The 12,072-nt window shown below is 50.3% G+C and overlaps 1 long non-coding RNA gene across 1 annotated transcript in view; it reads right to left on the minus strand.

Annotated features, from left to right (window-relative positions):
• LOC144332213 (uncharacterized) overlaps nt 1-12,072 on the minus strand; it is a 60,393-nt gene that overhangs the window by 6,547 nt on the left and 41,774 nt on the right. The window contains exons 2-3 of the long non-coding RNA XR_013400101.1: nt 6,341-6,440; nt 1,947-2,076 (exon numbers count right to left, since the gene is read on the minus strand). This is a non-coding gene — a long non-coding RNA (uncharacterized LOC144332213). The remainder of the gene's footprint in view (nt 1-1,946; nt 2,077-6,340; nt 6,441-12,072) is intronic.

Consider the following 12,072-nt stretch of genomic DNA (forward strand, 5'->3'; position numbering starts at 1 on the left):
GTCAGTACCCAAAGAGGATGAGGGCAAAGTTGAGCACGTCCACCAGGAACGTGAGGACTCAACCTCCGGCTGGCCTGCAGGTGGGTGAGGTTGTGGAAGAGTGGGCAGATGGGGTGGTAGACCTGGAAGGTCCTGAAGGCAGAGGAGGATGCTGCAGGCCACCCCAATTTGGACAATTCCTCACAACCAGCTGGAAGTTTCTAGGAGGATGCCATAGAGGACTCTGGTTTGACAGATGGGGAAGCTGAGGACAGCACAGCTCATATTTGCAAAGAGCACTGAAGGCAAGTACTCTGGTGTTCAGGGACCAATCTACAGGGGAATGCCAGGCTTCTTTTTCACAACACCTGAATTCCTCCTACCATGAGTGCTGGTGCACAGCACTAACCCAAACACAATTGCTGAAGGGTTAGTCCGGTGCAGCTGGAGAAGAGCTTGGTGGAGTAGAACAGGTACCAGGTTTACATCTCCATTGTGTGACACTAAGCAAGTTGCTCTGTTTCTAGGCCTCAGGTTTCTCACCCACTGAACGGCAGTGGTGAGCCCTAGCCTGACTATGTCATGGGGCGGCATTGAGGGGAAATGTTGGAGTAGATGTGAAGCAGCACTGGGAATAAGAAAGTACAATGGGCATGTGTGATTATCTCCACAGTTGGGCAAGGAGGATGGGCAGGTAGGGAGGTAGGTAGATTGGATGAATAGGGGGTGGATGGGTGGGTGGATAGATGGAGGAGGGTGGAAGGATGGGTGGGTGAATGGATGACTGGATGGGTGAGTAAATGAATGGGTAGGTGGTTTGATGGGTGAATAGGTAGGTAGATGGATAGATGGGTGGATATATGGATAGGTCAATGGATGGGTGTGTGGGTGGATGGATGGGTGTAAGGATGGGTAGGTGGGTGGGTGAGTGAGTGGATGGATGGGTAGGTGGTTTGATGGGCGGATAGGTAGGTAGATGGATGGATGGGTGGGTAAATAGAAGGGTAGGTGGGTGAATGGATGTGGGTGAATGGATGGGCAAGTGGATGAATGGATGCATAGGTAGATGGATGGAAAGATAGGTGGTAAATGGATGGGTAGATGGATGGGTGGGTTGATGCATGGATGGGTGGATGGATGAGTTGGTGGATGGGTGGGTGGATGGATGGGTGGGTAGGTAGATGTGTAGGTAGATGGGTAGGTAGGTGGATGGATGAGTAGTTGGTTTGATGGGTGGGTAGGTAGGTGGTGAATGGATAAATGGGTGGGTAAATAGGTGGGTAGATGTGTGAATGGATGAGTGGGTAGGTGGGTGAATGGATGGGTGAGTGGATGGATGGGTGGATAGGTAGGTGGATGGAAGGATGGGGTAGTGAATGGATGGGTATATATGGATGGATGGGTAGATAGATGGGTGGGTTGAAGGATGGGTGGGGGATGGATGAACACACGGGTGAATGGGTAGATAAAGGGATGGCTGGAAATAAGGAAGGAAGCATAGTTAGATCAAGAGATGATGAATGGACACAAGGAAAAAAGGAAAGATAAAAAACGGAAAGAGGGTTGGTTGGGTAGGTGCAAAGATAGTTAGGTGGATGAGTGATTGGACTGGCAGATAAGAGGAAAGACCAAAGTATGAATTGACAAATGCTTGGGCAAAAGCATGGGTGAATAAATAATCTCCTGCAGTTCTACAGACAGACTAGAGAGAGGGCGAGGATGGGTGCTCTTGGAAGTGGCAGACCTAAATCTAGGATCTGACTCCTGCTTGAGTGTTCCTCCCAAGGCCCAGTTCTAGCCTCCACCATGTATGGATTCAGGGGCACATAATTCCACAGTAACCACGCGGCCCTCCTTAGCCATGCCAGCTCTACCTGCAGCTGAGAGTTGGTCTGTGAGGAAGGGGGAAAGGCACCTACCTCACGGCCTTCCTCTCCCATTCCTTCTGAATGAAGTCTCTTAATTACCTTTTAATGATCTGCTTCCTGGCTTTCTTCGGATGTTTCTTTAGCATCCCTTGGCTGGGTTGCTTTTGACTGAATGGGAATTTCCTGAGTAGGCTCCATCTCTTCCTGGATTCTGGGTCTTGGGGACCCCCTGGCAAGACACAATAATACAGGCCTTCTCCTTGACCTTTTCTTCCAGAAGCTATTTTAATTGGGAGCACCCTGCCCGTCTCCTCCACTGATTCCCACCCCCATGACCAGCCCCACGTGGTTTCCACCAGCGTCCGAGCTCAGGCTGGGGGTTTGCTGTGTCGTGTCCCCTGATCCCAAGGGACCAGGTCTGGAGTCCCAGGCCAGACAGGAGAGAGCCTGGTGGGGTGGGGGTGGAGCAGCAGGGAGGTCTGGGCCCTGGGTGAGGAGGAAGTGTGTGGTGGGCCTGGGAACAATGACCAGCAGACCCTCTCCCAGGCCCATCACTTGGGAACCCCAATGGCCCACACTTTGCCAGACTGCAGCTGGTTTGAGACTATGGGGGGCTCCTCCTCGGCAGCCTGGGGTCCAGACCGAGTGGGGTATAGCCTACTCTGCAACACTCTTCAGCACGCCCAGCGCTGGGCTGGCAGTTGCAAAGGCAGCTCCTAGGAGTAGGGGTTCTGCTCAACCTGTCTCATGAGGTGGCCACTGCCTGGAGCTCCTTGGCTGCTTTTTCTTGCTTTCTGCCCTTTTTCTTCCCCTTGCAATGAACCAGGTCCCAAGCCCCGGAGAGGCAGGACAGGCAGGGAGGAGGGGGCTGAGGAGTCTCCACCCACCACCATGGCCACACAGCCTCCCCAAACTCACACTCGGCCCACAAACCAGCTGGAGGATATGAGGACTGGAGAAGGTGCTGGAGTGTCCGCAGAGGGCAGGAGGGGAAGCACAGGAGAGAGAGTGGGTGTGGCTCCCTGGGGGCAGGGAGAAAGCAGGAGAGAGGCAAAGGAGTGTAAAATAAATCCCTGGCAGGAAGATGAAAAAGAAAGGTTTCTAGGGAAGGAGAGGCACGGTGACAGGGACAGGTTTCTACAGAGTGGGACAAGAGGAGGAGCATGAGAACACAACTTGGGGGCTCCCCGAGGTTGTGGGGAGAGAGCAAGGGAGTCGGCACACAGTGGGGCTCACTGCTGAGGAAGGACTGCAGCCATGGCTCAGAACTCCAGGGAAGTTAGCCAGGGAACAAGAAAGTCCGAAACCAAATGATTTAAACTTCACTGAAAAGAAAGCACGCTCAAACAGAAGGCAGGGCAACGACCACTGGAGGCTGAACCAGGAAGTCAAAATTCCATGGTCAGTCTCTGCTATTGTGATGTCCCTGGCCAAGGAAGACATTCTAGCAGCCACAGGAAGTCTCAGTTTCCACATCTGGAAAATGGAGGCAGTTACTACGGCCTTGGCCAATCCCCTCTTACTTTAATTAGAAATAAGAAATGAGCAAAGAACTTCTTGTAGGAAATGGAACGAGCTTTCATAACCCTCCTGCTTTGGGGCTGATGTCCCTTCGTGGTAGAGCGGTGGGTGAACAGCACAAGTAACTGCAGGAGATCACAGAGGACACAGCTGTCCTTCTTCTCCATTCCAATTATATTTGGCAGAGAAAGTGGCTTTTCCCACTGATGCCAGTGTATCACTTTGTGGTCCAGGGAAAGAATCCAAACTGCAAAATTATTTGACCACGACAGTGGCCTCCAGAAAGGAAGGAGAAACAGACAGGGAAAGTCGTTGCAAACAGTCTGATGAACACGCACGCACACACGCGCACACACCCATAAAGCAAGTGAATGCCTAGGAAAGCGCTCAGTGTATGCTAATGTGCGTCACAAATGTAAGAGACTGTTCTGGTCATCATCAGTGGCTAGAGATTAAAAGGAAATAAAACACCAGAAACCACCGTGAATACATAAGCTGGCCCCATGTGACACTGCTGAAGGCTGGCCAGCCTTTTTAATTTCTTTGAGCTATTACTCCCTTTTTAATTTCTCCTGACATTTGTTGCCTGCTAAATCAATTTGATGCATGGCAGGTAGGTGAAGACGGCTCTGCCAGCCTGCCCCTTTTCATCGGCGAGTCGTGGAATAGTGGTTTTAAGAGATTGTCTTTTTATGCTGAAAATGCTCAAAAATGGCTTTGTTTCCTTTGGCAAGAGGAAAAGGTCACCCAAAGTCCCCATCCTTTTAATGCTGATAGATTATCAGACATCAGGGAGAGCAGTTTTCTAAGCCAAGAAAGTGAATGGCCGGATGCGTCATGTTAGACTGAATTTCTTTAATGCTATTTTCGGGCACCACCCCGGGAGAGAGAACTGCTTCTATCTCACCAGCTCTTATAGTACAAGTTCTTCTGTCACATAAATAGCCTCGTGCCTCATGGGGACCCCCTTGGGGGCCGGCTGTTGATGCTCCTGTGTGGAAGCTGGTTCACACAGAGATAACAGAGGAGTGGGCGCGGAAAGATGCCTCCGGTCCTGGGGAGTGGGCAGTACCCCCTACATCTGTCATCAGTAATCCTGGCAGCTAGGATGGAACTGACTGATGGGGAATCTCCCTGTGTGATGCAGAAGAGGGTTCAGGAGTGGGCTCACACCTGCAATTCTGCCTTGGACCAATGCCCTTTTAGTTTCCTAGTCTGTAAAATGTAGGGGGTTAGTCTAGATGATCTTTAAGGCACTCTCCAATTTGACCTTCTCTAATTCTCTTTAAAAACCTATTTTTACTAGTCAGCTGGAACTGAGGAGAGCCAGCCCTCTAAGTACGAGTGCTACTCATGGAGAAGCCACAAGGTCTCTACCTTTGGAATCCCAGCATGACTTCATGACTCCAAATAATTCAATTGGTAGGGACAAGTTCAGACACTGGCGTGTGTGGTTTTCTCTCTCTAAAGCACCCCAAATGTGGCACGTCACGGAAAACCGTGCTCTGCAGATGAAAGCTGGAGCTTCAAAGGCTTGAGGCAAGAACAGGCGAGTCTCACCCTGAGAAATAACTCGGACTCTGTAGGAGTTGGGAATGACCCTGAGGATGTCACCAGGCCTGGGTAGATTAGGGATGTCTGCCATGAGCACCTGATGGAAGAAGCCACGTGCAGACCAAAGAGTGTTTTCTGTTCCTGGTAGAGGAAATGTCAATGAACATGGAGACAGAAGATGCGGGCCCTTGTCAATGACTCAGGCATGTCATTCCCAGCCCATGTTCCCTCCCTTTGCAGGGCCTGGCCTCTCTGAAGGCCCCTAGGGATTGAAGGATATGAAGAGAGAGGGAAAGTTGTATAGACCCTCCCAGATCAAGCCATCCAAATGTGAGATGGTATTAACTGAAGGTCCAATTAGAGGAATAGTTTAAGGGGCATCAAATTTTATTGGACTCAGCTATAAGCAGTCAATCAAAACCAATCTGTTTCATTTATAATTGGGAGGATCTACTTGTACACACAAAAAAGTAACAAGGACTTTTAAAAGTGCATTATTTTAGTGGATTAAAATTTCCTTTAGAATGATGTTTACTTTTTTTTTTTAAACAAAACAAAACAAACAAACCAAAAAAACCCACAAATATTTCTTTCTAGCTCGTACAATCCTGGGATATCAGAGCCTAAAAAGAGCCAGAATGGACTCTGGCCAGCTGCCTCTCCCCCCAGGAGTCTTCAGTGATTCTGAAGGAGGGGACACAGATCTGGGAGGCTTCCCTCCCTCCCCAACCAGAGCTCTTGGGAGCACGGGAGGGGCAGTGACAGGAGAGGAACCATAAAAATGATGTGGTGGGAGAAAGAACCCAATGACTGGTGCTTAATTTTTGCTCTAATTAATTTCATAGACAGGCTGTCTTCAAGTTTGCAAATGTGGCACTGGAGTCAGAAAGAGCACCAGAGCTAGTAGTAAATTATGTCTAAGATGCAAAAAGAAGAAAAGATAAAAAACAGAAGCATGCATTCCCGAAGTCCACTGTGTAAGTATTTACTACATGTGAGGCAGGTAGAAGTACCTGTTATCACTTCACCTGACTTGTGAAAGCTGACACACTCTTGGGAGACAATGAGAACAGTAGGGGTTGCATTCTCTGGTTCCACCAGGTCAGGTGATTTGATTCTAGCACCTGACATGTGGCACTGTTGTTGTAAAGTCACCTCAAAGGGTGTGGGTGGCTGGGATGGTGGTGGGCGGAGTATCTCATCTGCTGCCATAATCCACTGGCAGCAGATGGGTCTTGGAGGGGTCTCCCCTTGGTACCTACCTCCATGTAATAGATTGCTGCCATCCAAAATTGTTTTAAGAGCCTTGGGACTGAAAGCATGGCCCATAGGAAAGACAAGATGGGGAGAACATCAAGAGGATGGAAGCCAAGAGCGCGTGATTCAGAATGATCACCAAATAGCAGAGCATCTCAGACCTGGACATGACCATCTGGAGTAAGGCGAAGGCTGGCTTCACCAGGCGTGGCAGGCTCCTGTGAACGCTGTCTGGCTGCTCAGCTCCCATCCTGGGACATGCTAGGGAAGGAAGTGACCCTGCCGTGAGTCCCAGAAAGACAGGACTACAGCCCCAGACAAGAAATACCAATAGGTAAAAATAATCCTTGATTTTTTTCAAACTCTACACAGGGAGCAATTTTTTACTTTCCTGGAACACTCAGCCACAAGGTTTTCCATTTAACAGGCACTCCCTAGATGCATTTTAAAAAATGTATGCGATTTGAAAAAAAAAAAAAAAAAAGAGCTCAATTGCTCACAATTTCTCTATTGACTAAAGTATTTTCAAACAAGAAATCAAATTCAAAGAACCATTTGCTTTGCACTGGAGAGTATCTAGCATAACACCATTTAGCTTAACTTGCTAATCCAAGTACAACCATTTGGGCGGCTGGATTGAACAAGAAAAATATGCTGGTGCCTAACCTGGGTGACAGATACTCCTTGCCTTTTAAAGCACAGATCACTAGCTGGCAACATCTTGAAGGGAGCTTTTCTGCTGCAGTTGCTGGTCTTTTTGACTCTCTGAATAGGTGAGGTATAACAGGTGGGATGTAATGGCTGTCAAGGTACCGCTTGGACTTACCAGCCCATTGTCTGCAAGGGAAGCTACCCATCCAGGCATCCTTCCTGGGGTGGGGTCCTTCTCCTCTCCCTGCTTACGCCTTTGCCCCTCCTAGCTGGCCCACACCAACTGTGCATTACCATCTCTGTGACCTCCCTAGACCCTGAAGACATTATTTTTTAAAACCTTCAATGACCAACTGATTACATTTGCATCAAAGGGCATTCTACATGTTTTTAAAAAGGCCTCATGAATTTTGATTCCAGACTCTTCCCATGTGGAATTCACAATCACTTGGGATGGTGTGAGATTTATTCTTGCGTGATCAATGAAGACTGCATTGATTTGTTTAACAAGTCTACCAGCAAACACCGAAAACCTGCTGCGTTCTAGACCTTGAACTAGACTGCAGAGACACAAAGAGGGATCCCACCCCCTCTGTCCTCACAGGGCTCACAGGTCAGGGAAGGCAGAGAAGCCCCAGTGAAAGGCAGGACCCAGGGCACAGTAGGTGGGGCAGAGTCACGTCTAAGGTGGCATGGAAGTTGAGAGATGAGGCTGGGTTAGGTCTTGGAGGATGAGGGGAAACCATTCTGATATGGTTTGGCTGTGTGGCCACCCAAATCTCATCTAGAATTGTAACTCCCACAATTCCCACATGTCATGGGAGGGACCCAGTGTGAGGCAATTGAATCGTGGGGGCCGGTCTTTCTTGTGCTGTGCTCATGATAGTGAATAAGTCTCATGAGACCTGATGGTTTTATAAAGAGGAGTTCCCTTACACAATCTCACTCTCTTTGCCTGCTGCCATCCATGTAAGATGGGACTTGCTCCTCCTTGCTTTCCACCATGATTGTGAGGCTTCCCCTGCCATGTGGAACTGTAAGTCCATTAAAACTCTTTCTTTTGTAAATTGCCCAGTCTCGAGTATGTTTTTATCAGCAGCATGAAAACGGACTAATACACCCTCCCACCAGAGAAGCCTGGTGAATGGACATTCTCGGCACATTTTGTATCTTGTGCAATTCAAAGAATGTGGGGCTTGGGGAATGGAAAGCCCATCAGATCACAAAGGGCCTCATTGGCTGGGCTGAGGTGTTCTCATCCTTGGTGATCTGATTTCATTCTTCCAGAGGTAGGACAACCATAGAAGAGTTAAGGGCAGGTATGAGAAGAATCCGGGTCAATTTAAAGAGCGAATTGGGTTGAGGAGGGGCTGGAACCAGTGGAGAGTCACTGAGAGATCAGAGAAGAGACAACAATGCTCTGAGTCAGGGCCACAGTGGGTACAGTCCTGAAACCCAGAGACTTTCCCAAAATAGTCCCCGCGTGCAGCATCCCCTGGACATGGTGGGTAAGGAAAAAAAAAAAGGTAACGACACCACCTGGGATTCCACACCAGGAACCAGATGGCTGGTGAAGACTTTCTATGAGATTTGGAATAAGGCTGTTGATGGGCAAAGACCACAGAGCACAGAGGGAGCTGGTTCCAGCGGCGGGGGGAAGTCATGCGCCTGGATCTTGCAGGGTGAGAGAGCGCTCCTGAGCAGGTGGAAATGCTGGCCTCATGCTTAGGACACACGCAGAGGAAGAACCAAGAGAAAGTGGTGTCCAAAATCTAGGCCACCGAGATCCAGGAAGGTGGTGGGAGCCTCGCCAAAGAAGTCAAATAGAAGGAATTTGCAAGGAGATGGGCGTGGGTTCACCCTTGTTAGGCAGAGTGGTCTCATTATCAGTCTGTGCTAGACCAAATAGGGAATGGCTGGTGTGGAAATTAAGCACAAGGCTTAAGCTGCCCTTTGACGCTTTGAAGAAGTTTGGTGGTGAGGCATGGGGTAAGGGTGTGACTCGCTGAGGCCTCTGAAGACCCTAACCTGCTGGGTCACAGGAAGGAATGGAAGGGCAGGGCTAGAAAATAGAATCAACACAGCCACGGCACTCAGGGGAGCAGAGCAGGAATGAGGGAGGCCCCGGACCAGGGGAGGGGAACCCAGCCTCGAGGTGAGAATCCACTGCTCATGGGAGACGGGGGAAAGGGTCAAGATGGCAGGTCTGGGGAAGAGGATTCGGGAACGTTCATGTTCCTCTTTGGCTTCTCTTCCTGCTGGGATGGAAGAGCTGGTGGGGTCGAGGGGAGTGGAGAGGGGCTCAGGTTTGGATTGACAGCCACGGGAACAGCTGAGGTGACACCCAGGTCCCAGCAAAAGCGTTTCTGAGCGGCACTGAGACTCCCCAGTCTGCAGGGGTGCCGGTGGACAGGCAGAGGTGACCGCCGTGGCTACTCAGACTGTGTCCACAGCAAGCGGACATCCACACCCACGGAGGTACCCATTCTGGGAACATGGCAGCAGGGTGATCTCGGCCCTCCGGTTCCTCTTGTGTCCAATGGGGATAATCTTGCTACCTTCCTCACAGGGTTACTGAGGTGGTCAAGGAAGTTTATGTTCACAAAGCCACTCAGGACCATGGCTGGCAGATGGAAAATGCTGGAAACAAGCCCTTGTTACCACTCTGATGGGAACAGCCCCTCCTGCATCTGTCTCCTCAGCACACCATGGGCCCGGGCTGTCATCCCAAGGGGCCTGTCATCCTGGTTCCAGCGACAAGGACAGGGCCTGCCCATGCTCAAGAATGCAGCCACATTTGAATTTATGGATGGACCCAGGACGAGGCCTCTTAGAATTTCTCGCCAGGTCTCCCTCCTGCTCTGGCACTCCTATTACGTGTCTTCGTAAGGCCTGCATCATTTACCCCTCCCAGGGGACTTTGTTAGAGGCACGCATTTACAAAGTCACAGCTCCCATTTGGTCACTTAAATTGCACAGAAAAAGGGGCCCTGTCAACTTCAACCGGGGCCGCCTTGACTTCTCTAAAAGCCAGGTTTCGCACAAGAGGAAATTACTTCTCTACCTGCCGTGGGCCGCTGTTATTCACCTCGGAGTATAATTTCATAGCATTAGCAAAAATGATTCCTTTTACAGCTCTATAAATGTCCTTGGCCCACAAAACGCAGTCTTGACCTTCAGAGAGATTGAGTTTTCAGGAGGTGCCCTTTTCACGTGGGGTCCTTCCAGGGCAGGGAACCTCTTTGGAGCTGAGAACAGTGCGCTATCACCATTGAGGAGGGCAACTTGTCGTCCACCTCCTTCTTGGAGGGGATCCAGGCTGAAGCTGTGCGTGTTTCTCTGTGGATCTTTATAGCCATGGCTTCGCCTCTTTCCTCAGCCAGTTGGGTGTCTTCTGGCCACTGCTGTCAGGACTTGGGTAACCCTCTGCCGCCCGGCTGCGGCTTCTATCCCTTTTCCCTGTTGACTGTGGCGGCTCGTGCAGTCTCTTGCAGTGGGGCATGGCGGTATCTCAGAATGCTCTCTCTGGTGGCCTTCATTCCCTGGAGATAAATGTCCGATCTTTATTTTAGTAAGAAAAAGAAAAAGGAGGGAAGCAAAGGAGGGCAACAGAGAAGGAAGTGAAAAATCAGCAGGTTCTGCTTCCATTACAGGGAACTGACCACATGCAATTCTTCGCAATTTGCATCTCAAGTGGCCACCTAGGATCACCAAGGGGATCTCCTGCTGTCAGCCCAAAGACCTCCCCGGGAACCCTGGACACAGGTGGCTGAGCACAGCGGCTCCCTGCGGGCTTCACTGGGATCATGCTGGGTGTGTGGCCAGGAGGGAGGGTGGGAGTAAGTCCAGGCCTTCAGCAGCCATTGCCAGGAGCTAATGCAAGACATAAATCATCTGTCAGCTTACAAAGTGACTTTCAAAGTTGTCGGAATGGGATAATTAAAAGAAATTGATATCGTAAGAGAAAGCCGTCTCTGCCGCGGCCAAGCTTGCCTTACTGACAGCTCACCGCCACACACGTTGCTCCACCCTCCGGGCCACCAAACTGCCGCTGTCTCTGCTTGGTGCACCCCAGGCCTTGGTGACCTTCCTGAACACCCAGGAGAACCGGGCCATGGTAAGGAGCCTCCAGGCTGTGCTTTCTGTGAGGAAAGAGCAGGAACCCTCTGAGGAGGTGACTTGCTGGCTCATCAGCTTTCCATCATTGGCGACAGAAAGCTGGCCCCAGTGATCTGAGAGAGACAGCTGATGAAATGCCACCAACACCATCGCTGTTTCTTTCTGTTAACTTGCCACACAGAGCCAAAATCAACAAAAATCCATCCAGCACACCAAATAAGTATTGAGGCGCTGCTGTGGGGGCCCTGCTAGGAGGATTTCCCTGGACTCTATAGGTTCCTGTCCAAGGTGGGAACTGTGGATGAAGAAGATGGGTTCCAGGGGTGGAGTGGGGAGAAGAGACCTTTTGTCTCTAAGCACCCTACCCAGCTTCCACCTCTCCTTCTGCAGGGGGACAGGGTGGTGAGTAATGTTTGCATTATAAATAGCTGATGTTTATTAAGTGCTTATTATGCACATGCTCCAGTGTGGTTTTATCTTAGAGCAATCCTCTCCCTTAGATCCTTTCGTTATCCTTCGTCGCAGATGGAGAACTGAGATCCAGAGAGTTTAACTAACTCACCGAAGATCACATCAGCTAGTGGGGTGGAGGTCGGAGCTGATCCCAGACCAACTTGCCCAGGAAGAAAGGTCATTTGACATCGTGGACGGGGGAATCCTGGACGAACTCCCCAGCAAACGGGGAGGAGAGAGCTGGGGGTGGACGGGTCAGAGGGGCTGTCACAGGGCACATCCTGGCTCCAGCACTTTCCTGCTGAGGGCCCTTGTGCAAGTTGTGTGACCTCCTGATCACTATCTTTAACTGAGAATCTGTGTTAAGGGGGGTCAGATTTGTGCCTGGCTTACCCGGTAAGCCCTGATGAACACTGGCCATGGGCTGCTTCCTACAACTGGGTGTGAATACGCACCTCTCAACCCCAGGGAGACAGCCCAGTCAGTGTTCTCTCTCATGAGCTTCCAAGCGTAGAAAGCATTTGCAAGCCAGGGGCCACTCTAGCCCCTAAACTCTACCTTTCCCCAGAAACGAAGATTCCATGTCACATCAAAAAGGGCTGAAGCCACAGGTTCCCAAAGAGAGCCGTGTTTCTCCTGCTTCACCTCGGAAACATGGTAGAACGGGTAG

The sequence above is a fragment of the Macaca mulatta genome, chromosome 10 (genome assembly GCF_049350105.2).
Source record: "Macaca mulatta isolate MMU2019108-1 chromosome 10, T2T-MMU8v2.0, whole genome shotgun sequence".
Taxonomy (NCBI): Eukaryota; Metazoa; Chordata; class Mammalia; order Primates; family Cercopithecidae; genus Macaca; species Macaca mulatta.